Source organism: Phasianus colchicus, chromosome 2 (assembly GCF_987193195.1).
Source record: "Phasianus colchicus chromosome 2, bPhaCol1.hap1.1, whole genome shotgun sequence".
Taxonomy (NCBI): domain Eukaryota; kingdom Metazoa; phylum Chordata; class Aves; order Galliformes; family Phasianidae; genus Phasianus; species Phasianus colchicus.
Genome location: NC_143437.1, coordinates 65,573,695 through 65,600,402, shown reverse-complemented (window position 1 = coordinate 65,600,402; position 26,708 = coordinate 65,573,695). Strand labels below are relative to the sequence as shown.

The window sequence follows — 26,708 nt, the reverse complement described above, 5'->3', positions numbered from 1 at the left end:
CTTCTAAAAGCAAAAGTGAAATGAGGCTGTTTCACTGCACAGTGAATGGAATAGTATTAGATTTAAGCAATAAGCAAGTTGCTGCAGCTTGCTACCCATCCCAGCCCAAAGCTATCACCCCAAGCTATGACTCCCATGTCACTGCCAAGGCAGGATGCTGTCCAAATGAAAGCTGCCCAAGCATCTTCTCCTAAACAGCACGGCATAAAATACTCAGAAACCATTTGATGTGAGAAATTGCTCTGAATCTCAAAGAAGAGTCTTTATTTGAAATATCTAAAAAAAAGCCAGCAACAAACAACCACCACAAAAACAGTCTTGGGAGATGATCACACTTACTGTCTGCCAAGAACAGCCATTTCCTGTAAGCAGCACCAGCTTCAACAAATTGGAATTTTTTTACTGAAAATAAAAAACAACCCATGCTCCCCCCTCCCTCAGTGTTGCACATACACTAGTGTTGCTTTTATTCAGTTTTGTGTAAAAGTTGCATTTTTGAACAGAGAAAAGTCTTTTGTGAAATACATTGTGGTAAGGAGAATCACGTCACCAGCACACTTGGTTTCCTCACCTTGCCTGCTTTAGAGCCAACTTCTGTTTATCCTCATCTGTTTCCAAATACGTTTTTGTCAGTTCAGACTGGGATCAAAGTTAAGTCTTACTGGCAAATGAGAAATTACTGACAGTAGACACAGTAACAACTTTTTTAATCCAAGCTTACATGCCAAACTCTATTAACACCCACCAACTTCCAGGATCTTTGGATCAAGTCGGTGGTGAACAATTCTAGATGAGCCCACAGAAAACCTGCTTTCCATTAAAGCAAAAATAATTTACTGTCAAATAAAACAGATAAAGCCATGATTTAGTGCACAGTCAGAAGCATTCTGGTTTGGTACATACTGGAGGTGTTACAGCTTGCACGCAAGCTTGACCCAGCTGGAGGAAGCAACTGGCTGAAATCATAGTCTTAAGTATTTTTCAAATGGATTCTAGTAGATGCAATTCTGTTGGTGATACTCAGAGACAAAATGAAATCTAGATAATAATAAGCATCTGAATGTTTTTTACTAGTAACATGCCTTTGTTCCTGCCTTTTCAAACCTCAAATAGAAGCACACATCTCTAGTTGCTGGGTTATTTTACTTGGTAACAATTGGTAAGATAATGTAAGATTTCACATTGGAGAACAGTTTACAATTGAACATAGTTGGATCAGGGTGTGTAACCCATAAATGAGCTGGATCCACTTTGTAAAGAAAATGTTGGTTACTGCGTCAAGCAATACTCTTCTTTTTTCATTTATTCTAATGTAATTTGTGTTTATTATGCTATACACCGTATGAAGTAGGTTTTGGGTCATGAATCAATCCAGCCAGTAGCGAGTTCCTCTGGCCCTATTGTAGCAAAGTGTGGAGTGCCCCTAATTGGGCAGGTTGAGGACTCAGCTCTGCAGGTTGCTGACACATCTGAACAAATGCATGGGATCATGCATGCTTGGTTTTATCTGAGGTGCATTTTTCTGATATTTCTCACTTAAACTTTTTTAATCTTATAAATATAAAAAAATGAATAGCCATTTAAAAACCCTCTGAAAGCAACGTTGAACACAAGAAGAAAGAAACATCTCCTGCATGCTGAGTTTATAAAGGAACCGCACATCTTAAACTTAGCTTACATAAAGCAATCTTTTACCACGCAATGCCAGCTATATATAAAGACCCCTTATCCTGTGAACATCTGAAAGCTTTCCAACAATGAAACGTTTAAAGTTTAAAGGAAGCTTATAGGCTTGCACTTACATGGGGACAGAAGCCTCACTGTTACCCTGAGCCTATTTATTACTCGGGGAGGGTCCCAGAGAACAGTGTGTGACGCAAAGAAGCCCAGCCGGCATCAGGGGAGTGGGTGCTCCCTCAGGAAGCAGCCAGGACAGGCACAGCACTGGGTTTCAACAGAGAAAAAGAAATCATAACAGACTGCTAAGAGTGAACATTGCAAATCTGGTGATTCCTCCTGCCATGAAATAGTGAAAAGATTTGAAAGAAGATGATGGCTATACAGCAGGGCTATGTCTGTCATGTAGAACTCACTGGGGTTCTAAAGCCTCATGCAGTTACCTGAAAGCTTCGTGCAGCTGGGCGATATAAATAAGGATAACCAGGTCCCTCTCCTAAGAAAGTCCCAAAGAAAATGTGTACTTTCAGAACAACAACAGTTGTCCCCATCATCAAACTCGCAGCTGTATGAACACCAGATCTTTCAAACTGCTGCCCTTTCTGTTTGGAGCAGTAAGAACTCAACCAAACAGATGTAAGGTCAATTTTGCAGTACCAGCAAGTCCTAAGAAGCAGGAAAGAGGAGAAAAAAAGCTTTACAAGAATACAGAGGCTTTGTTTCGACTTTTTCTAGTTTTATAAACAAACAAACAAAAAACCCAACAAAACAGTGAAACAAACACAGAAACAAAAAAATAAAAAACTTTGTTAAAGATCATAAGCGGAACTGTTTATGTTCTATACCAGTTAAATCTCCCTGCATGCCAGATCTATTGACTTTAGAATATATGCTGCTGTCAGTAAGCCCCTATATCGTGCTTGTCCAGCATGCTGCTTGGCTTCCTTTTCCCTGGGATGTTAAAATACCAAAGAGAGCTTCAGTTCCTTACTGATGGTTAATATCGTCAGGTCAGTAATGATCATATTACCTCTTTCTCTCTCAACTTTCTAGCAGTATAAACTAAACCAAATATTTCTTGCACCAAGCTGCTTTTCTAAGCACCCACTTGCTCTGTAACACAAAACTATGGGTCAAAAAAGAAAGCCAAACATTTAAAGGAATATAGAACAACTAAATGAGCACTAGACTATCTGTTTGAGAAAATCCCATAACTCCAGGCAATCCTTGCTATCCACGCTGCTCAAGAGAGAAACAAGCATGTATTTTAGCTGCCTTCTAAACTGGAAGCTCATCTGCGTGCTGCATACCTCACCTGCACCACTGGACTGGTCAGACTCTGTGTCAGGCATCTGCAGCCACTATGATGAGGTGACCCCACATGGAACTCCTAGCTGGCTTCACAGCCAGCAGATACTGAGACTGAGAGTGCCATTCACGGTATGAGGAGTATGCAACTGCAGTGACAAACTTCAGTTCTCAAAACAGTAGAAAAATGACTTCATTAATTGCAGGGAGATTGCATTTCTCTTTGCAGAAATATGAGAAGTGCTATGCACCAAACAATTTTTTTTCTTTCGAAAAGAAATGAATGGAGCCTATAGTCCTAAGAATAGATGGCACTCTCTGGCCTCTTAGCTGGCCCTCAAGAATGCAGCTGGAGGGCACGAGGCCGGCAGAGCAGCGCATCCCTTCCTGCACCCCAACCTCGCACCCACTGACACCAGGGCACTGCTTTTAGGGCCAGGAACAAAGGAAAAAGAACAACAAGAAAAGCAATAACCAGTGTAACACAAGCTTTTGAAACTTTTAGTAGCTGATGTTGTAGTTTGTCTCTTACGAAGAAGGGAATGCTTTTCTTCCAAAGGAACGGGAAAGTACCTCTAGAACAACCTCACTAAACAGTGTATTTATGAAACTCTTGCAGAAGTAAAAATCTTTTAGAAGTGCAAATAGATTGCAGTGTAAGAGTAGCTTTTTAGATAAAAAAGACTGTTTTTTACAAAAAATCCCCTGCCCCTTAACAGAGAATCTTACCTAAACAGTACACATTTTTCTTTAATTAGCGTGTGAAGTTCAAATCAAGGACATTACATCTATAATGTACTACAAAAATGAGCACACATACATACACTTTATATGGAATAAATATGCTGATGTTGCAATACTGAGAAACAGTCTCAAATCATGACCGATTTACTTCAAAGGCTTTACATCTTTAAAAAACTGAGCATCTATCCTATATTCTTAAGACAAACTTGGATGAAAGGGGACCTCTGTATTACAAAGGACTTCTTGAAGCTCAGCCAGCCCATGGATTTAGCCATGGATGTGTAATGCTGTAACGGATTAGTCACCCCAAAACAAGCTACCTGACATTTCCTTACAAGACTGACCCACCTCCAGGCCGGCACGTGTCAGGTCTCGTTCTTGTTCATGTGCAAAAGCAAAGCAAAGAAGTTTAGTGGTGTGAAAGCAGCATGGAGCAAGCCATGGGACAGCTGGAGGAAAATGAACACAGGCAGCGCAGGGCCCCATTCATGTGCACAGATTATAGTGGCTTCCTGTGCTATGTTCTTGACAGTGGGAAAAAAAAAAAGTTTGCAGATTTGGTTTTCCTAACTGCTGCAATTTAAATATTGCCCCAGAATGACACAAAGGAAGAGCATGGCCCACAAAGAACCCACATGCAGGCAAGCTGGGGCAGGCAGAACCAAAGCACCCGTACTCAGCAGGAGCCCTGCCACCCATGTGTGTAGTCCCATTGCCTGATGCAAACAGGAGAGTGAAGATGCTGAATTTTTGAAAGAGCCAGCTATTTATATACTTGTTTCTTTATTTAAAAAAAAAAAAAAAGCACAGCAAAAAGTAAGAGGTGCAAGAAATGTGATTAAAGCACAGTGAAAGCCCTCCGCTGTAAACTAATTATGAACTACAACATGCTGAAAACAAATTGCTTTCTTTTCACCCTGTTCACATTTATCTTCTAAGATGCAAGGATGGGGAAAAAAGGAGGTTGTGGTTTTAAAATTGTGGAGCTTATCAAGGCCGAGATCAGATGAGTAGAGCAAACCTAAGAAGAAAACATCCTCTCTGCCCATCTCCCTCCCCAAAAAGGAAGCCTGGCAATGAGGGCCCATCTGCAGTGTCAGTGTGCTGGTCTTTAAAGGATTGCTCTGGAGAGCATTTTTGCCTAATCTTTTTTTATCCTCCTGGAAGTTTCAAAACAAACAAATACTTATTTCTCTGGAAGTTTCAAAATAACTTGAGGAATAAACGATGTTATGTTCTGCTTTATTTTTTTATAATCAGCCAAGTTGCATAAAGCAAATAAACAAGGCCCTCATTTGTCATGCAACACAAAGCAGGGAGAGAGGAAGAGCTTTACATTACAAAATCAGTAACTGTCAAAATCTATGTAATGTAGTCGATGGACTCAGGGTTGGGGGAATGGGGGGAGGGAGTATAAGAATAGTCCTGTCTCTCATGGATTTAGTTATTTACTCATTTTCATGATGAGATTTCATGTTGGTGAATTCTGGATCCAGGAAGGAGAAAAACAACCCAAAAAATCACTCTATTTTGACAGTTTACTTTCCAAACTAAAACCCTGCTCTCTAGCATCTTCCAAAAAAGACTCCCACATAATGAATAACAGGAAATTAAATCCTCAGGCCAACACAGCAGAAGTACAAATGAAAAGATTTTGCAGTGACATAATGCTCCAGCCTGGAGTGCAGATCAAGTCTTTATTCCTTCACACTGTCCTCAAATCCATCAGGTCCCTCCTTCGAAAGCGAATGTCCCAGCATGAACCAGAATAAATGCAGGGCTCTTGTAATTCCGGGATCGTGCTATAGTAATATAAACCTCTTTGCAATACAAAAGCCACACAAAAGCATTTATTTTGCTGAAATGTCCTATGGATTTAAAATGTCACGCTCTTTATAACTCCCCCCTAGTCTCTTGTCTTTAAAGATTAAGTGAAAGCCTGTGTGGGGGGAACTAATGAACATGGATTTCCAGCTTCTTGGGCCAACCAGCAGCTCCCCACCCAACAAAATTGTAACTCCAGCTTCACCCCACAGGTCCTTGGGCACAAACCCACCCCTCCATGTTGCCAGCTGCAGGTTCTGTGCCCCAGTGCCCATTGGCATGAGCAGACAGGAGGTGTGGGACCAGCAACTCCCTCCCCAGACGGAGGCAGCCCACCCAACCACAGGGACGAGGAATGACCCACAGATGTGCTGTTAACAGACTCACTCCCACTTCCTCAGGAAACCAAGCAAAAAAATCTCATATTCCCCTCGCTGCACCCCTACCCTGCCCCCAACCATGCAGATGCAGTATAGAAAAAATAATAAAAGAGGAGCATAGATGTAAGGCTTAAGGGCTGTGCTACATCCCAGAACAGCATCTGGATTACTGTCTCATGCATGTTTCAGAAGTGTCACTGGCTTCCTGTTTAATATTCTTGTTTTATTGCTGCACAAAGCCGGCCTCATCTCTACCAGCAATATATTACTCTCACATCCTCAGAGCAGATCTTTAATGAGGGTATTCTGCTTTCTTGATATTCAGAGACCTTCTGTCTATATCAGCATAATGCCTGAACGCCCAGAATACAGAAAAGGAGTCAGATCTCCCTTTTAAAACATAGCCACGATATCCCACGATAAAGGGAGCTGGAGTGACCATCTTCCCTGCTCACAGCAGCATTGACAGCACTGGTGTTTTTGTTAAGCCTCCTGCACAGGGCTGCTGGGGCCCCAGGTGCCCTCCAGAGAGCTGTGCGCCACCCCGCCATGCCACAGCCACTCCAGTCAGCCTGCAGAGAGCTGCTGCCCGATCCCAGCCTTTCTCACATTGCCATGGTGACACTGCCGCCATCGCTGCATGCCTGGCCTATTTTTTACAAGCTGGCAGTGGTAGGGGGTGTTGGTTATGACTGAATCTCAGCAAGGCCTAAAACTCCTCAGCTTGCCTTTGGTGCAAGAGAAGGGCCACACTCAACGTGAAGATGAATCACCTGAGTTGGGAACTCTGCACTGCCTCAAAACAAGCAAAAAACTGGTGAATGCAAACCTCAGTGTGCAGCACAGGGAAGGGCAAGCAGAAAAGCCAGCCAGCCCCAGCATGCTGGCAGCCCCAGGGGTTTTGGAGGCTTTCCCAGCAGAAGAGTGCTGTGAAGGAGAGACCTGGAGGACAACTATAAAATTGTCTTGCCAGCTACATAATGGGGCGGGTGAGGGCTGAAGAAAACCCATAGCTGTCATTTGGAAACCACTGGGATGCAGTGGAGAGACAGGCAGCAGGGCTGGCTGGAGGAGAAGGATGATGGAGGGGAAAGCTTTGGTGCTGAAGATAGGCAGCTTGTGCAAATAAAGGGGTCAGCAGAGGGACACACAGGGGAGGCAACACTCTTAAGAAATGAGGGAGCTGGACAAGTTTCCTTTGCAAAGACATTCTGGACAGATGGAATTGTAATTTGTACGGGACAGAGAAAACGATGTTGCAGTAAATCAAGACATCAAAGCAGGATTTGGATGTGAAATTCAGCAGCATGGCCTGGAGAGCAGAGAGTGTGTGTGAAAAGACATCACACACGAAGAACATCCTGAGATCTGACTGAAGATGAGGGGAACTCTGAGGTGGACACACACAGATTTTGGCCTTACTGAGGGACCCTGGTGTTGCCCATGGCAACAGACAAGAGATAATGGGGAGATCTGCAGGTGGAGCTGTGTCAATGGGTATCTGTTTTGCCATGCTGAATGAGGCTGCATGGCTTGGGATCCACATGCATGAATAAAGTCTGAGTCTATTGCCTGGACAAGGGGAGAGAGGACTAGCTTTCTGTTCCAGTCATGAGAATCAAATACAGGTATCTATATATCCATGATTCTACGAGGACTTTAGATATAATGATTATTTGTGTATATAAATATATATTTACATACATATATAATCATAATAGCTCTGTCTACAGATGAAGGAACCTGAAACGTAATTCTGGTAAGAAGTACATGAGAAGGGGAAGAACTCTGCCCTTCATCCCCTGCCAAACACATTAGTGGAAAAAAGCCTCTCCCACTGTTCCTTTTTTTGTATTATTGCAGGTAGCAAAGCACACAGGAGCAAAATGCTTGCCTGTTAACCCCATGGGAAGTTTAAGCAGTCAAGAAAAAGAAAAAAAATATTGTTGTGATAAAGAAATGGCTGTCAAAGCAAAACACTGCTATTTGCAATACATTTCAAAGCCTCTATGACAGTGCTTACTCTCTCAGCGGGGTTGGGCTGTGCCAGCTCCAGCATCATGCAGCACAACAAACCTGGTGCAGGCAGGTCTCGCTGGCCAGTCAGGCGGCTATTACCCATGGCAGCAGTCACCCCATGAACACAGCAGCCCACGTAGTACCAGGGACATGCCTTTTACCCGATGACCGATGCATGCTTAACCATGTGTCAAATCTGCCAGCGCGCCGAGCGCTGGAAACAGGCGGCGTTTTGGAAACAGCACATCTGGGTCACCGTCAGCTCCTGCTGTGCCTGCAGGCACCCTGGAGATGAGCAGCAGGGAGCAAACTGAGGAATGGGCCTGGCAGCTCTCCTCTGGGCCACTATCCAAAAAGCAGGGACCACACTCCTGGAACAGTTCCGCAGGTGTAATTGGGGTTATAAAAGCACATTCAGCTTTCCCCTCCTCCACTATGAGAGGCTGTAAATCACTGAGAATAAAGCAAGAAACAAGACACAAAGCATTCACAGGCTTCGCTTTTTCATGCTCAAGCTAGCTTGGACTCTTACATTTTGGAAATGTCATGTTTGATTTTGCCCCAGAAACCGCCCCATGAAACACAAGGCCCATTCAGGCAGTGCCCAGCCTCTGGCTGTGGCACGGGGCCACCAGGAGCAGGGGACATCTGAGAAGGGGCATTCAGAGCAGCACGTGCACAGCCACAGCCGCAAAGGCACTGGGTTATGAATTCTGGAAAATGTACGAATGGTATCAGCTGGCTGTACGGTCCCTGGGAGCATATATCCATAACAAGCCCATGGGAAGCAAGAGGGAATATGCGCCTGAGAGACAGAGAGAGGCAAGACTTTTATTTATTTATTTTTAATTCAGTATGAAAGCAAGCTCATTAATTTCCCCTCCAAAAACCATTTGCACAATCTGTGAGCAGCTGCAAGGGTCAGTTGTGTAGATTTCAGCAGTAAACATTACCAGCAACAGCTATGGGAGCCACTAAATCAATAACCACATTTTAAAACGAAAGAATACGTGCCAAAAATGTCAAGTTCACTTCCCACACATGTACGCTTACATCTAATGGCAAAGTGTCAACAAAATTTGAGACTCCCACAGACCCAATGCCACTGGCATTGCAGCTGGCAGCCCATACTACCTGTCACACCCAGACCCTGCTCCCCATGCCCCACAGCGCTCACTGCCGATAACAACCGGTTTACTGTGTCACCTTTCCTTCCCCTGTTCTCACATGCTCAGCCACAGCTCACCTCACTTTTAACCCACCACATGGACATGGGGTCACAGCAAGGGTCTCTAAGCACCACACACACAATAGGGCATCAAGAAAGGGAAGCACACATGGGGAGTGAAGATGATACAGTTTCCACAGATGCATTTATAAAGAACAGAAAGTAAGAAAGAGCATGTTTCCTCATAAGCACAGATGTTCTATCAACCAGCTGAGCTCCCAGGCCCTTCCCTTTTCCAGACAGACACCTCACAGCTCAGTTAGAATTTCAACAGCTACCTCATGCACAGTGGGGAAGGGCATCCAACAGCCCAGTGCACAAATCAGGTTTAAGTGGAAGTCAAAAGCCTTCTCTAAAGGAGAGGATTTTCAGCATCACACATACACAAGAGGAAGAAAATAAAAAGCTGCATTTCTTCAGTACTATAGACATGCCATACAGCAAGGACTGCTTACCTCAGCAGCATTCATGTTGCTCTAGCAGCACCAGAAAGCATTTTTCTCATGGACAGGCTCTGCCTCACTCTGGGATTCACAGCAGAGCAATTATAAGCTTCCCAAAACTGCTGTGCAGCTCTCCAGGGCTGCAGTATTGGCAGCATCCAACCACAACTGTGGAATCAGGAGAGAGTAGGGCAGCACAAAGCATGGCAGTGCAGTCTCAAACCAGTGAGCACGGACTGCAGTAAGTTCTGCCCTACTTGCCTTCACAGCAGACATGTCCAAAGGTCCCTCTGCTATCAGCAACGGACAAAAGAAGAGTCACCAGAGGCCTATCCATGAGGCTGACTCCATCACCACACAAGGGACAGGCCCACCTCTCTTGTCGAGGGGAAGTGCTGATGTCCCATCGAGCACGTGCAAAGCAACAAGGACATACAAAGTATTTTGTGGGCTTGGAACAAAACCCTGCTTGTAGGATTCATTTAGTGAAAGAATGTATGTTAACAGAGCAAGCTATTTATAGCAACTCTCCATAGAAATGAACTGTCTCTTGGTTCCTGTCCCTATAAAATGCAGCATTCTCAGCGGAGAAACCCTCTCTTTAATCCAAAAGCATGGGAGACAGGGGGGCAGGGGAAGGGGAAGCTGCTGCCTGCCATACCCGTTACCCCAATTATACCAGAGATAAGGTCTCCCTGTGCTGTCAGCAGAAGCCTTCCTTCATGGCTGGGGCCCACACACAGAATCGCACCATTCTTCCCTGGCCTGCTGTGCTAAAGCAGCCTCAGTGAAAGAGCTGCCTGTATGGCAGCTCCATCCTTCAGAACTGTGCTGTGGACATACCAAGGTATGTCAGTGGGACTGAGGTGGATTGCTCCTCTCCTAAGCCCCACAAATTTAATTTTGGGTTTTATTCAATATTAAAACATGCCATCCTAAGGAAGATTGCAGTCTTTTGAGCTGGGGACAGACCACTACAAACTGCCATTAGACGATTCTAAAGCAGGGCACGTTCCCATTTCCTCATGTACTGCATATTCTGAAATAGAAGTATATGCACTGTGTATCACACACAATCAGCCAACTTGAAAGCCACACCCATGTGCACACACTGCTTAGGATGTTGAACAGTCTGCAAAGTTGTCACACCAAGTCTTGCCTACATGCTGCAAATGACCCAAATCCACAGCCCACTTACCATGCGTGCCTTTGTTGAAACACCAGTATTTCCTCTAGTGAAAACCTGCATGGGCATGGACATACATCATCTCCCTTCCAAAATCAACACCTTGATGTGGAGACTTCATTTCTACCTTTCCCGAGAAGTCCTGGCACCAACAGCTGGCACACGTTGTTGCTCTGAACCCCAGAACTGGGGCATTTTTTGTTACACTTAGCCATTCACCAGTCGGAAACAACAACAAAAAAACCCACAACAAACTTTTCTAAAGGAGGCAATAGTGAAATGCTGTGCAGAAATAAATTGTTTTCATGAAAACAATTTTCATGAAGTTCAGTTTATGTTTTCAGGCATTTTTTCCTATGCAGGATAATGGGCAACAGTTAAAGATGTGCTTGCCCCTGCCTTTAACATAAAATGAAAATAAAAGCTTTAACTATGGATGCCCTCCACAATGAAACTTTTTATAGGCAGAAAAATTACACAGAAAGAAAGAATGCTAACTGCTTTTCATATTTTGTTTGTCCTAAGCTTCCTGCTTATTTTTCCTATCTGAGCTTAATAAATTATTTCTACCATTTTACTCAGACAAGAAAGAAGCTGTGTAAACTGCAAGTATGTGACTTTCCTTAATATAACAACAAACTGTTCTAAAAAAATAAAAAATCAAAATACAACAGGTTTACTCTTTAAAGAAAGTAGGTAAATGAATGCATGAGAAACTAAAACACACACATGCAAACAGACAAATCACATAAGAAAGACCACTAACTAGCTTTCCCTCTTTTTCTTTGCTTAAATATATTTGTAAAAAAACAAAACAAAACAAGAAGATGCAATTAATTCTCCACATCCATCCGTATGGGAGCCCTGCTGCTGGTCTTTGGTGAAACAAGAGTTAGCTTTTATACCTTAATATTGGAGCTATTTGTCAAAAACAAACAAACACACAAACCAAAAACCACAAAATGTGCCACAGTATTTAGAGATTTCAGATTGGATCTGATAGAGGGATAGGGAGAAAATAAGATTTTTGGTCTACATAAAAGATTTTTTTTTTTTTTTTTTTGGCAGAAGTCTTTTTTCATAGTAAAATAACTTCACATTTTCCAGGTGGGAGAATACATATTCTCACTGTCCCCTGCCCCTTTCAAATTCTAGGCAAAACACAGGATCTTACGACTCACCCTTGCCCTTAGATATCATCCATCAGCAGTTTTGCAATAAAGCCTCTTGTAATTGGTTCCTGCTTCGTTCCAGTATCTCACATTGACACTTCTTGTTGGTGAGAAATAAAAGGGCCTATCTTAAATCTAGTGATTGTACCAATAAACCTAAATTAGACTAATGGGAATGCTGAACTGAAAATAAAGCTCTATAAGCTATAGAGCAAAGATGTATCACAAGACTTTATTAAACTATAAATCCGTTGATTACAACTATATTTTCTAAAGACAGAATTATCTTAAGCTAATTTGTTGCCCAGCGTAACAGCATTTGGTGTCTATAATGAAAATTAGATTATATCAGAGTAATTTTGTTTGTAATTTTAGATTAACAGAATTAGACACAGTGAAGTGCTCACATAGATAGAAATAATGAAAAGCAGTATGTTTTCCATTTATTTTCATGATATAACATTTGGTGTTCTCTAGGCCATAAGCAAGCATCTTGGTTCACAGGTCTTCAAATTATATTTGAAAAGAGTAATTCCTCCTTCTGTATTCCACAAAGACTTAGATTAAGCCATATATGACATTACTTTTTGTAAAGGCATGGATCCAATACAAACTGGGAATGCTGATGGAAACAGTCCTAAGCTGTTCCCACTCCTTAGGTCTTCCCAACTACCTTGGCTCCACACTTCACCCATTTGTTCTGCTGCACTGACTGCTGAATCCCAGAGAGACCAGAGTTTAAGATCAATCACTCAAAGACAAAACATTTTGTTTTTAATTTGAAAGCAGCAGTAGGTGAGCAACATGGAACGATGGAGTAGGAGTTTCAGAGGTTGGCTGTACAACCCCAAAGATCTGTCTTAAGTCATACGCTTGAAGGAGAAGCAAGGAATGCTCAAAAATATTTTCTTGGACTGTCTAACAGTTCCAACTCAGAGTCCTTCAGACTCAAAAGGTTGGGACTCGGAGATTTTTTCCACCAGCTTACTCACTGATGACTGATAAAGTCACAAATTTCTGTACGAAAAAGCACTGTCCAGCCTCCTGCATGGCCTTTTCTCCATCTGTGGCAGTGGCTGTGTGATCTGTTTGCGTTCATATTGTATCTCAGCTCTCAGTAAGAGCTGCTACTCAGATCCGCTCAGAAGGAAATCAATGACATTTGCTCTGCCCCAAGTCATGGTTTTACATACAGGTTGCTTGACAGGACTGTGAGCAGTGTTGTTGTGCAGACAGCTTCTTCCCTGCTTAGCCTTTCCTCTTCAAATTTATTTCTTTACAGAGACTGGAAATTAACTGCAAAATAAGATTTTGTTTCTTTCTAACAATGGCTATTTTAAATTCTCTCTCTGTCCAGTTTACAGGAAAGGAAAATGAGATCTTGCTAGCTTCAGTTCTTTATTTTGGCCTGCTGCAAATATCTGAGGTGCTAGTAGCTCTCTTATACACAAAGTAAAGAGCACCACTGACACACTCCAAGGAAGCAGCCCCCAAGCTTACTCTGAACAACAAAAATAATTACCACTAGCACCAACTGTTACTTGTCAAAACTCAACAGTATTCTTGAATCAGAATGTGTACTCAGTAATTTATTTTGTTTTGTTTTTTTTTTTTAAATGAAGTGACTTCAAACTAGTCCAGCCAACACATGTAAGGTGTGAGTTGATGGCTTTGGCAACCGATGGCTTTCTAAGTGATAATTACTAGCAGTTCATCAGCCTTAGCAGTTTGAGACAGGCAGTTTGACAGCATTAGTGCACCGTGCTGAAACCAAACCCCAGTTCCCAAAGGGACTCTGATGCACGCTTTTCCATTGCTGCTGGCTGGAGAGTTCCTAGAGCTCTGCTGTGAGCTGGCAGATCCTCCCCCTGGCCCCACACTGCTCTTCAGAGGAAAGCCAGCAGGGCTCCATTACATCTCCACAGCATATGCCATTAAAAAAATAATTTATTTTTACAATGTATTAATTGTGCCTCTACTGCCACGTGATCACAAATAGCTCTGGCAAACAACTGCACCTCAATGAATAAAAAGTTTGTCTGACCAAAGAGTAATTGGAGTTGCTTGGCGCTGAGGGTGAATGCAGCAGTGCTCCAGCTGACACATCTTGCACAGGCAGTCCTATCAGGTCTTCTGTACTCACTTGTAAATACAAAATACAGAGAGCAAACTTTTTGAGAAGCTTTGGAATTAAAAGGGGGATGTTTCTGGGCAAACTGAAATACTGAACCTCCTCAGCCTCTAAATGACTGAATTTATCTCCTGGTCCTTTACGTTCAGTAAGCCACAATAAATTGTCTTTGCAGATGAACTTTAACAAGTTCTATTTTTTCCTTGAGCAGATGGAGAATTTTTATTAAACACTTCCATAGTCACAAAGTAAACTGACATTAAATGAATACTAGCAGAAAAAATATATAGATTTTATACTTAAAAAAAAAAAACAAGGAAAAAAAAAAAGAAGCAGCCTGGATACTGATCTTCCACACTGCATTAAAAAGCTACAAGACTCGGATGAATTGAGAAAGTTCAGTCGCATGCATTAAACCTCTCAGTGCTACACCCTCTTCCAGCCAATCTTCAGTGCTACTGATGTTTTTTGCTTCTACTAAGACAGTTTCACACTGTGAAGTATTCACATGATGCATACAGTTGTCAGCTATGTGTGGTTTTCCCCTCTCACAGGTTTTTACACCCGCTGTCTTTCAGAGTTTCAAACTCAATCTCTCCATGCCAGCAATTTCAAAGTTTCTGCCACTGAGTAGAACTGCACTTTTTATTGTCATCCTGCACCCAGAAATCGTGGTTCTCTTTGCCAAGAATTTTACAGAGCAGAATCTTCACTAGGGAAAACCAGAAGCTCTACTTCAAAAAGACCAACGCCATGAAGGACCCATAGAGATCTTGAGCATGGATGCTTTGCAGAGTTATGCATTTGTCAGATCGCTCTTCCTACCAACATCAGTGGGAAAATTCCCACTCATTTCTATAGGCACAAGCTCCTACAGACAGGGGAAAAACAAAAAGCACAGCCAGCTGCTTCATCCTGCCAGTAACATGCACGAGGTTCCATTCAGAGGACAAACAGAGTCAACTGCAGGATCCACATTTAGAAAATTACAACTGTTCTCTTCCAAACTAAAATACAACATCTTGGTGAAAATGCATAGCAGACCTTCAAAGGCAGAAGAGACAAGCCATGTAACCTTTTTATCTGAAAACATCAGATATGAACTGTGACCCTTTTCATCTTAACTCTACTATCACGGTCTTAATCCCAAGACAAAGCAAACTTCAGAAAGAAAATGAGATGAAAACCCTGAACAAAAGCAAACTGTGGCATACAGTAGAAAAGCAAACTGGGATGCTGCTCCAGACCTCCCCAATTGCTCCTATGGCAGGGGTGCTGCTCCCCAGCTCTGCAGGCCTCCAGCACAACAGCAGATCTGTGCCTGGTTGGAGAGTGTCTCTGCCCATGAATACCTCCTGGTGCTCAAAGAATGGCTGATGTTTGCTCTTTCAGCATCTCAGGGGAAGCATTAGTTGTAAAACTTAAGGAATGGGAGAGGAACTGAAGAGTAAACACGCAGGAGGGCAGGCTGATAGTGGATATGGGGTTAAAAGAAAAACTACCAGCAGGCAGGAAGAAGTTCTTAATAAAAGGTGAAGAAAATGTAATTTCAGTTGAAGTCAGTGTCAGGTGATGCTACCCAGTTACTGGAGGGGAACTTCAAGGACAGTGAACAAGGCGTAGGTGGGAGATATGGCCACCCAAAACTCCCCACCAACGCTCCTCCTTCACATGGTTCCACCCACAACACTGTCTGCAGTCACTGTTCCATGAGGGCTCAGCCCAGCTCTGCGTAATCCTGCCCGAGTGCTTACTAGGGCATGGAGGTACAGCTGACAGCACATGTGAAAGCCAGGTCAGAAACACATGCAGGTTCTGGTCAGTCTTTCCTCTGGGAGATGTCCTGCAATTTTCACAGACTGTCCTCCTTCTCTCCATGCACATGCCCTGACTGATCACCAAGCAGAACGTCACCTGGTGAGAAATACCCAGACTACACTCAGATGAGAAGGGAGGGGTATTCCCAGCAGAGCCTGTGTAGTCTCTGAGTCACCAGTGTTTTGACAGGCGATGAGAAGCGTTTGGCTGTCACTCGAAGATGTACATACAGTATCATCTACTGCATGCCGCCACTTGGCACATCTCTCTGAACTAGAGGAACCTGCAGGAAAGCAGCAGGGATGAATGTCCCCTTTTGCAGGGCTAGTGACCAGTGTTGGCAATGGCTCTTGTCCTTGAGAGGCAGCCAGTGTGGCTGAGGGCACAGATTCTGGTCTTACCTCCTCTTCCATCACCCAGGGTTCTGAGCAACAACTAAGGAGACCACAGCCTCTTGGTAGTAAGCAGCAACCCAACAATTTCATGGCTTCATTAGTATTTGTGCTCTTCTACTCTGATCTACGTGCTCTCACACTAAAAGATAGTATGGAGCTTCCTCAGCTGTGACAAGTGACAAAGATAAAGATGGTAACTATTGAAATCCAAAAAAATGTATTTATGAAACTGGCTCTTAAATCCTATTCAATGTAAATTGAAATTCTTAAACACCTCTTCAGCTTTAGCCCTAAAACATCAAGAGAGAAGCCAACATTTTGAATAATCACTTGATTTCAACTTCACAGTTCTTTCAACTTCATATTATTTCATGAAAGAGAATGTTATAAAATAATGACGTTATTCTTATTTAAAAAGAAAATGGTGCCTTTGGTATGCACAAGTGAATTAAAAAAAAAAAAGATTTTAAAGATCCAGAATACACACTTCTGAATGTAACCTGCATTAGAAATACCCATACAGACAGCTAAACACAACTGTAAGCAGCGATGAGATTTATGCATGCACATAAAGCAGCTTTCATTTTTGTAACATAACTGACACGAGTGACCATGCAACTCTCAGCTCGCAAAACAGTAGTTGTGATTAGCTGTGGGTGTTTGGAAGAGGAAGAGTACTTGGTAACAGCAAGGTCAGTGGGTGCATATGTCATTTTATTCTGTGGTTACTCTAGTTCCTCCACTCACCCCAAAAGAGCATTCTGTCTCCCTTACCATACTCAGGTGAGCATCCAAAACAAATTCAGGCAGTACTTGAATAGGCTTTCTGCAACCAATTGGAAATGGCAGCACACTAAATAACCCCACTTGTTTTGGAGAGGATGGCCTGAACATTGTGCTGGAGTCAAATGAACAGTTATCAGTTACCTCTAATTTAGAAAGAAAAAAAGTTTCCTTCTTTTCAGATGTAGAGAGAAGAAAGAGAGAGAACAAACTCTTCCATCCATTCATTTGGTGAAAGCACCACCTTTGGGTGCCCCCACTAAAAGAGATGATAATAATGAAAACAGATTCCTTATTTTCTTAGAAGCTCAGCACAGGTAAGGGTAGCTGGAGAAGAATGAAATCTTAAAAGCCCTTCTTGTGAGAGACATGTTTGTACAGTAAGAGCATGAATCTAATTTGCTCACAACTGAATGTTTCCCTCCCAGTGCCTAGGTTTCCTTGCTGTGAGCGAAGTGCATCTCAAACACAGAACAGCAATCCTTGCAGCCCAGGCAAAATATCTCCTTCCTCCACAGCTGAGCAGCACCACAAAAGGCACCACTACACAGTAGGAAAACTGAAGACATGAAGTACTGTTATTCCTTCTTTCTCAAGGATTGTCAAGATAGCTACATTACTGCACCATTAATTATAAGCTCCCTGCACAGGAGGACTTGCTCTGCACTTACCAGTAAAAACCGTTTCACAGGAACAGATAATCTTTGCCTTTTATCCACCAGTTTCCTTTTACAGTTATAAAGTTGGCAGGCAGCATTGACACCTATATGCAGATTTGTCTTCAGACACACTTCTGCCCAAAACCGTCTCTTCTTCCTGTTCAGAAATTAAACCTTTTTTTCCATTTAGAAGATCTTCCAAGTTTGCTGTTGCAGCTCCATCACTTCTCTTGCTCTGCGGTCACACCACAAGACAGAGACACACAATTCATTTAGATGCTGTGTTCCATCAGATCAGATGTTTTATATGCCAGTGCTTCCTCTTCACTCTTGCCCCTTCAAGCCCACCAGTGCATGCAGTTACTATCACTTGCTCAAGCCAGTAGTGGAGCTGGGGCACAGGACAGCAACTACACAGATGACCTCTGCCTCTGAAGTGCTTCTCCTTTTCTCCAGTAAAGCAAATATAGATGGTTTCTTTTAAACTCCTGTTCACTGTTTCTTTGGTATACATTGCAACACAATTCAGCTTTTCTACAGGAAATAAGTCATCTGCAATCAGCAAGTCACATGCTTACACTTGAAATAATGCTACAGTTATGCCAAAGGGTAGCGGAGAGGCAGCTCTATATTGCGTGGGAAGGAGAGTTCTGCATGTGGTAACAGTGACAGACTGACATCTTGGGGGCCAGTCTTCCACTGATCACAGGACAGCTGCAATGAACACTACGGTACAGGAAGTGGCATCTGTAAGCAGGACTGCGTATTATCATCCTGCAACTCAGAATATCCACAGCAAATAAGCCAGGCTTCACAGGAGTGAACACACTGAGGCTGACTTAACTGTTAATATAGGCACAGGCAAAACCACATTCATCACCATTTCTACTAAACCACGTGATGATACAGTACTGTTTCCGATAGGGACAAGACTTTGCTTACGGTAACAGATCCGTGTCCAGTTTTTACTAACGTGACTGATTAGTATCCCAATACTTCATACTCATCAGAACTTGGCTACATTATAAATCAACTTACCTAATATAGTCTACAGAGGCATTTATCTTAATTATGGAAAACACACAAAGAATCATCTTCTAAGACAGGTTTGATTTCCTTAGTTATTCTGATTGGGTACTGATCACTTCGAATCTTTGTACAGTTTTTATTAATACTATTCAGGTAAATAGAAAGAGACATTCATGATCCATTGCTTTAAGGAAAGAATGAGTCAAGACGTAAAAGATTGCTTATACCAGAGAAAAGAATAATGGAAAGACCAGCTAGCTTTAGATTTGCTTCATTTTATATAGCTCAGAATGAGGCTAGAAAATGGGAGACTTGCAGAATCCCCTTCGCCTTTTAATTCATACAGAAAAAAAATGGAACAATATCTGAAAACAAAACAAAATTACAATCAACCAGCTGTGCTTCTCTTGGACCGTAGAAAGCACAAAACATGAGAGAATGCAAAATGTTGATAAATACAAAAGCCGTGACCCCTGCACTGCACTAAACTTAGGAAAAGAACAGTCAGAATTCACTTCCAGAAGACCAAGCTCCTAACTCATCATTAACTTTAGATCCATCAAAAAGAAGTAGACAGTTGTAATTCTGTACAGTTCATCTGTTTGAAAAGACGAACTCTCTAAAGTATTGTTTTACTGAAATAGTACACTGCTAAGACTTTCTTAATTTGGCAATCTGAGGTATTTAGAGTCCGTGTCAGTAATGCAAATCAGACCACTTCCTTCCTTCTGTCAGTTGTCCAAAAGTTTTGGGAAAGGGATATTTGGTATTTCCCCAAACATCTAATAATATAGAGCAGACATGCAGAAATACGGATATTTTGTACTGGGTACAAGCATAAAGAGGAAACAGAGGATGAGAGATGAAGAGGATGAGCAGAAAAAAAGGGCAGACGGGTCTGAGATTTGGGAGCTTTCCAAAGAAAGCTAATTTTTATGGCACGCAGGCTAAAGAAGTTCTCTACGCTGGTTTGTATTGCAGCATAATAAAGCATAGCCTGAGATGACACCCTTGCCAGTTTCCTTAGGCACCATGCAGAAATTAAAAATTAGAAAACAAAAAAAGAAAAGCATTTAGATGAATTCAGTAGATTAAGGGAAGTAGTGCTCCTCAAAATATTTCATTACAAGAAAACCTCAGCAGACACATTGAATTTGCAGTCTTGATTCAGTCAGGATGAGTGTGGTATGTTCCTCTACTCTTTGACCAGCCTCTGAAAGCAGAAATGCAAATGCAACACTCAAGTTGAACTCTGAGCTGAAAGCAGGGGACGTGACTGTCTGGAGAATGATGGTGGGCTCCAGGTAAGTTACATCAGCTGCCTCTGAGGTTGCCACTAATTTATAGGCTCTTAAGTACAGAAGTCACAGGGAGAAGGAAATAGGCCTCCTTCACCCACAAAACTGACAAGACTTGGAGGTTTCTTAGTGAAAATAGCTTCACCATCGCTTTGCCAAACTAGACAGAAAAGGAATTAAAAACACTACTGTCAATTGTGAGCTATCTGGAATTAGAAACTGAGACCCTTCTGGTTCTCAGGCCTTAAAGTCTTAATTCAAACAACTTAGGGCTGAATTGTTTGTCCATCTCTCCAAGGAGCCATTATAATGAAGTCAGTAATGATGAGAAAGCAGATGATGAAATCACTAATGTATTATGTACACACACACACATGCACGCAAGTGAATTCCTTGGAAATCAATCTAAACTTTTAAACCAAATAAGGATGAGAAATTATGCTGAAAGGTACAGAAAAAGTTCAGCTGGACTGAAGTAATTTCTGTTCATCTTGATCCATAAACAATGAAGAGATACACTGAACTGAACAGATGCTCTTGACAGAAATTTATTTCCTGTATCCCTAACTGGAATGTGTAAAGGCACAGGATGGAAGAGAAGCTGTGGCTGAAGGGAAGAGCAAGCCACCCCGTTGTGTTGTGTTGTGGTGTTCCTCTGGACCAGGACACTGCAGGCCACATTCAGTAGCCACATAAGGCTCACATGTGGTCCACAAGCCAGATATACACTGCTGGACCTAAACTCCTGCTGACTGTGACATGGAGCAGAGCAAGATTCCCACTGTGATAGGAATCTCATGCATGAAGCTTCATGAATCGGAGACCTAATTGGTTAAGACATTCTTCACTGTGCAAAGAACAAACAGTAAATAAGGAAAATACTCTGATCACCTCATAGGCAGTACTACCAACTCAGCACAAAATCTATTGTGTTTCTGGTTATGCAGTAAAGACATTTAATCTGTGCTCATCAACTTATTCCACTGCTAGTCTGAACCTCTTTAAAAGTGATAATAATGAATTTTTACAGTTTTTTTATAGACACAAAACCAGAGCAGGTTTTCTGTCTATGCAAAACTGAAACAAACATCTATGTTTGCTTGGACACTTAAAAAAAAAAAAAAAATCCATATTGGGTGTGCGTTTAAGGCTACATGCAATGTCCTAATATTCAAACTGGTAATGTGTTCTCAGTATTGTTTTCATCTGGCACACTGACAGTCAAAAGGTTCATATTTTACAACCACTGACTAGCCAATCTTTCACACAAAGCAGTGTAGCAGGAATAACTAATGAGTAAATCTTGAAAAAAAGGGATGTAAAAAGGATGTTTACAGATTTCTGCATGAATGTGGTCTATTAGGAAGCTATAACTTCCTATCTATTGAGTGTTTACTAGAAAGGCTGAGAATTATGATAGAGTCTTTTGTGGACAGGAAATGATCCAAAGAAAAACAGATACAGCAATTTGCTGTCAAAATGGGAAGAAACAATTTAACCACTAAGTAACCAAGAGCTTAGATGGTACTAGAATACCATTAATAAGAAAAAAGATTTCTCTTAGACATGCACTCACTTTCTGAAGACCTATTAGGTTCTATCCAGCTCTCCTGTATTTGATCAGGTAGCAATAAGTTCCAGTGGGACTTTGCCAAATTAACAACTGTAGGATTAGACACACATTTAATTAAACACAAAGCAGTGTGATGTTATAGGTATGTTTTAAAAGCTTATTAACTTCAAGTATGATTAATGAGATAACCAGGAGATACATCCGCAATTGAAAAAAATGCACTACACACCCATACACAGACAGAGAACTTACAGGAAACAATAGCCAGTAATATTTCAACTCTGGGCTTCCACCTCATAATCAAAACACTGCTTCATTTTTTTCCTATAAAAATTTCATGACATGAAATATAAACAGACACCACTGATCTCGGGGAAGAAAGACATCATCAGAAAAGACTATACACTTAAAATTTTAATATCTGTTTTATCAATTAAAACCTGATCTAGATTTTCAAACTGCAGAAGGTATTTTACATATGGCAATTTTAATCTAAATTCCACAGGAAAGGCACTTCCCATCTGTAGCTGAGCTCACAGTACACACCCAACAGCTTCATCAAAATCTGTTCCTCAGCAGCCGTGATATCACTGCACATGCAGCCATGTACCCAGCAAGCACAAAGAGCTGTTCACTATTCATGATAACTGGGAACCAGCACATTAAAAGGGACTGAAATTGATTACAGTCAGAGGTTCTCTGCTTTTACAGAAACACTTGCTTAAAGACTACCACAGAGGAGCCTTTTCTCCAAAGAAATTGCACTATTGATGTCAAGTTCTACTGATGTCAAATAGAGGCCTTCCCATTAACTTCAGTTAGCTCATGATCAATCTCTACATTTCCGTTGCTACAGTTAAAACAGGATGGCAAAGAATCAAGATTCAGCTTATAGTTAAGGCTGGTGGTTTGTCACCCTCCCTGCATCAACACTTGCAGTGTCACAGCAGGACTTGCAGCCCCCAGATCCGGGAAGGAGGTTGCATGTGTGATGGGGGTGCTGCTGGTTCTGGGTACAAAACAGTCAACTAATGGTGCAGCTCTGCTTCCAGTTCCTGCACAGTGTCCCTCTGTCTCACACAGAAGCAGCGTGCAGGTTGTCTTTTCCCACCATGGCTATATTGACATTTTTACACGTATTACCAAATTACTAATCTACAAAGCAATTTTGAATGCTTTAGAAAATAATACTTGTCATTAACAATCATTTAACAGGGCATCAGGATACTCCTGCAGGGGAAAAAAAAAGTAATAATAAAAAAAAATATATATAAAGTTTAGTTCTTATTTTTGTCCTTCTTCCTGTTGTTCCAGTAGTGTGAAAGTTTTGGCTTCCTTGCCACAACAAAGCTGAGGTTCCTCTATGATTTCACCAAAATATACATCAGCTTGGTACGTCACCAAGAAATGAAATTTGTGCTACCTCTTTATATTCAGAAAGGCAATTAAAAAAATAAATAAATCAGGTTTTGATTTCAGCTATTCTGAAACAGGGAAAACTAAACAAAGTCATGTATCTAGTTCCTTTTGTGCTATTTCAAGTGGACTCAAAGTTACAGATCCAGCACGGCCACAGATACCAATAAAGACAACTCAAGGGAATTCAATGATCCTGAATCCATATGTTGTAAATGATAACAGATGTAAGTTTATCCAGGAGTTTCAGTTGTCATGGACGTTTAGAATCGAGTTTAACATGCATATAAAGATAACTTTAGACTGTACTCAAGTTAAATCATTTAGCATGAGAGGAACAAGGCCTCTTTCAAACCAACCTTCTCTCTTACACTGCACTAACATGGCTGCAAGGAACATCTTCAACAGACATCTTTGCTAATGGAAATACGATCTATGCAGCTGAAATTTCATGAAACTTGGGCCAGAAGTTTTACTTCTGGGTCCAAGATGCTAACAGCTACATGTCTTGTAGCTTTTGAGCTTCTGCTAGAACATGCATACATGATGGCATCAACTCTCAAGCACATTTTCACCCTGTATGGCAGGTGCAGAAGGGAAGGAGCATGTTAGGTTACTTGTTAGGTAACCTAACATAAAGGCAGAATACACAAACTCAGAACAGTTGCTACTCAAAAATCTACCAGCTGCAAGCATAGATTCCCAACTTATCCCGTGCTGACTTGTTTGCCATTACGAGAAATAAAATATTAAGTGGATAGCAGTCACAGCACTCATTTAGTGCAGTTATTACTAAACTAAAGTTCATGCTAAATCACCTCTAAAAGAAATTGCAGGCAATTTTGTTTTCTTGCAGCTATTTACCAATGGCAAATATCTTAGAAGTTAATTTCCCAGTTGGAAGCGACCAAGAGGATGAAACTGTACTCCCCTGGATACACAGAAAGAAAGGAATAGTCAAAAGCTTCGTGCATGCTTGCTCAACAGAAAACTTTGGATTGTTCTTTATCTTGCCATCTAATTCAATAATACAATGATACAGCCTCATTAGAACTCACATTCTCAAACCAAGCATTTAGAAGTTTTTTAAGGATGAAAAAAAAGGTTCAGACTCATGCAAAAAAAAAAAACTAAACTAAAAATAAAATACTCAAATGAAAAAAATCATGATGGTTTTCATTAAACACTCAAAATAATTCTAGAATAAAATAGAAAACCAAATGGCAGCATTAATAAACATATTGCTGAATTAAAATATTAATTATCAGCAAAGACAATTTCCAGTGCAGTTCTCCCCGAAAAAGAAACAAATCCACCTACTAAGAAACTGGCATACGTAACAACTGCTTTCATACTTGAAAAACTGATAAATGCACACAAACGGGCCAATCTAGTGGTCATTTTGGCAAAGGAAATGTCTCTGAAGCTGTGGCGTTTTGCATGCGAGCAGTTTACAGGGCACAGCTTGGGTTGCAGAAGATAAAGATTGCACTGCCAGGCATTAAAGAGAAGAATGGAAACACAGCTCCAAATAACGAACTACTAAAGGTCAGATTCAATTAAGACAAATCCTCCTGGCTTGTGCAATGAGATCTCATCAAGCTTCCAAAACACATTTCAAAGCTACCATTGACTGGTGAAGAAGTAAACAGGATTTTAAATTTAATTTGGCCAAATCTAGCTCCTATTAGTGCTACCGAAACGCACACAATAAATTACTGAATTGCTTCAGTAGCCAAGATGATTCCAACTTTCTTACAGCTGCCAGCAACATATGTAGTGGAAGCAGCTATCTTCAGCAAATACTTGAGTTTGATAGAAAACAGTTTCATTTCTATCAAAATGACACAAGCTTGGTCTGAATAAATTCACAGGAAGAGAGAAGCTAGAAGCTGATGCTGGCTGGAAAGAAGACTAAAAGTTGAACTCTTTGCCTTGTTGTCAAATGTTCTAGTGTGAACCAGCAGATACAAAAGGCCAGTAATGTCACAGATGAACGCCTGCTGAAATTGTGCACTTGGTTTTACTTTTCAGGTCTTGAGCACAGCTCACCTACTGAGGCTGTGGATTCTCCTTCCTTGGATGGTCTCCTTCACAGACCATCTGGACACAGTCCTGGTCAAGCGGTTTGAGTAGAAGGTTGGACCAGATGACCCCCAGAGATCCCCTTCCACCACAGCCACTCTGTGATTCTTTGATTGAGTTTTGAAGAATCTCAGGAACACCAATTGATGGATGAAGGTGATTAACAAAGCCTTACATAAAATTTGGGAAGGGAGAATGAGGTTTGTTCACCCATACACTCTCAGCTTCACATAGAGCTGAGATAGATGATGGAGGTCCATAGGATCCCCAGCTCCAAGCACATCACAGGCCACCAGAAGTGGCACAGAAAGGGACCTTCTCTGCTAGCCTTGTGCCTCAGCCCAGCCCCAGTCTGTCACAAACACTCACCTCCTCCTCCTACCCAGATCAGAGCCAAAGGGCTCATCCAAAGCAAGACCCGATGGTACCACTGAGCACATTGCCAGAGTCTCCAGTTAGGGATTGGAGTGTCAGAACATAGATATTATTCAGAAGCCACAAACACTATGATACCGAGTGAAGAAAAGCTCTGAAATAAGCAATAGGAAGCAACGCATTTATTTTGATACTATTTTCTGTCTTACATACCATAATGATACTTGTTTATAAACTTCTTTCTTCTGGAGGTTGGAAGTGTTAAGTTTACACATGATTTTCTTTCAGAAAGTGGGGGTCTGGCAGTTTTGACCTGATTTCGCCATTTCATGAGAGCTGTCACACTGAATAATCTGATGAAAGGAATTTCAGTTGAAGCCTTTTCCATCCTTTCTAGTTCTTAGAACTTATTCTGAAGCACTTCAGAGACTGCCGAGGCATCCCTGTGTTGCTGTCCTATGAAATACAGTGCAGATACAGATTCTTCTTAGGATTTCAAAAATAATTAAAGGCAAGATACAACAAAGGAAGTGCAGAAGAAAGAAAAACGTGACAGAAGGGACACAAATCCATTATAAACCAATACCTGCACATTTAAGTTTGTTCAACAGATCTTTTTCCATGGTATATGCTTATCTTAGCTACAAAGTTAATTTGACAGAAAAACCCCGGGGGATCCTTTATTCCCAGTAAGCGATGTGGGCAAAGTTGATCCATTCCGTTTCAGAATGCTACATTTCAATGCCCTTCTAGAACTGAAAGTCATTCTATTTTTTAAAATTGTGGTAGGGATAATGGCTGATTAAAACGAATACAACTTCTGTGGTTTGCTGAAGGAAGCTTTCTATTTGATGGGATGGAGTTTACAATCACTCCTGTAGCTGTTCATTATCAGTAGTGGTTTCTTGTTTATTTATGTTCTTGTTTATTCATGGAAAGACTAAAACACGACAACAGAACTAACCAAATTAAAGAGAAAGAAAAGTAAGGCAGATGAGCTCACCAGGAGGAACTGTTCCTGCCTTCTGGAGGTCTGAAGTTACCTGGGGCCTGGTTACTGTGGTCCCAAAGGGCACTGACGGCATGGGCTGAGTACCTGCACTGCCCTAATCTATTGAGTCAGTGGATAGAAAATGTCCTCAACATGAGCTTAATGTCTTGGCAA

At 41.6% G+C, this 26,708-nt stretch overlaps 1 protein-coding gene across 7 annotated transcripts in view; it reads right to left on the bottom strand.

The window, feature by feature from the left end:
• FYN (FYN proto-oncogene, Src family tyrosine kinase) overlaps positions 1 to 26,708 on the bottom strand; it is a 131,656-nt gene that overhangs the window by 80,455 nt on the left and 24,493 nt on the right. Inside the window, exon 1 of one of the 7 annotated variants that reach the window (XM_031611154.2) lies at positions 17,780 to 18,871. The exons of the other annotated variants lie outside the window; for them this stretch is intronic. The gene's annotated coding sequence lies outside the window, so the exon portion shown is untranslated. Of the gene's footprint in view, positions 1 to 17,779; positions 18,872 to 26,708 lie in introns of those variants that run through there. 7 annotated transcript variants of the gene reach the window in all.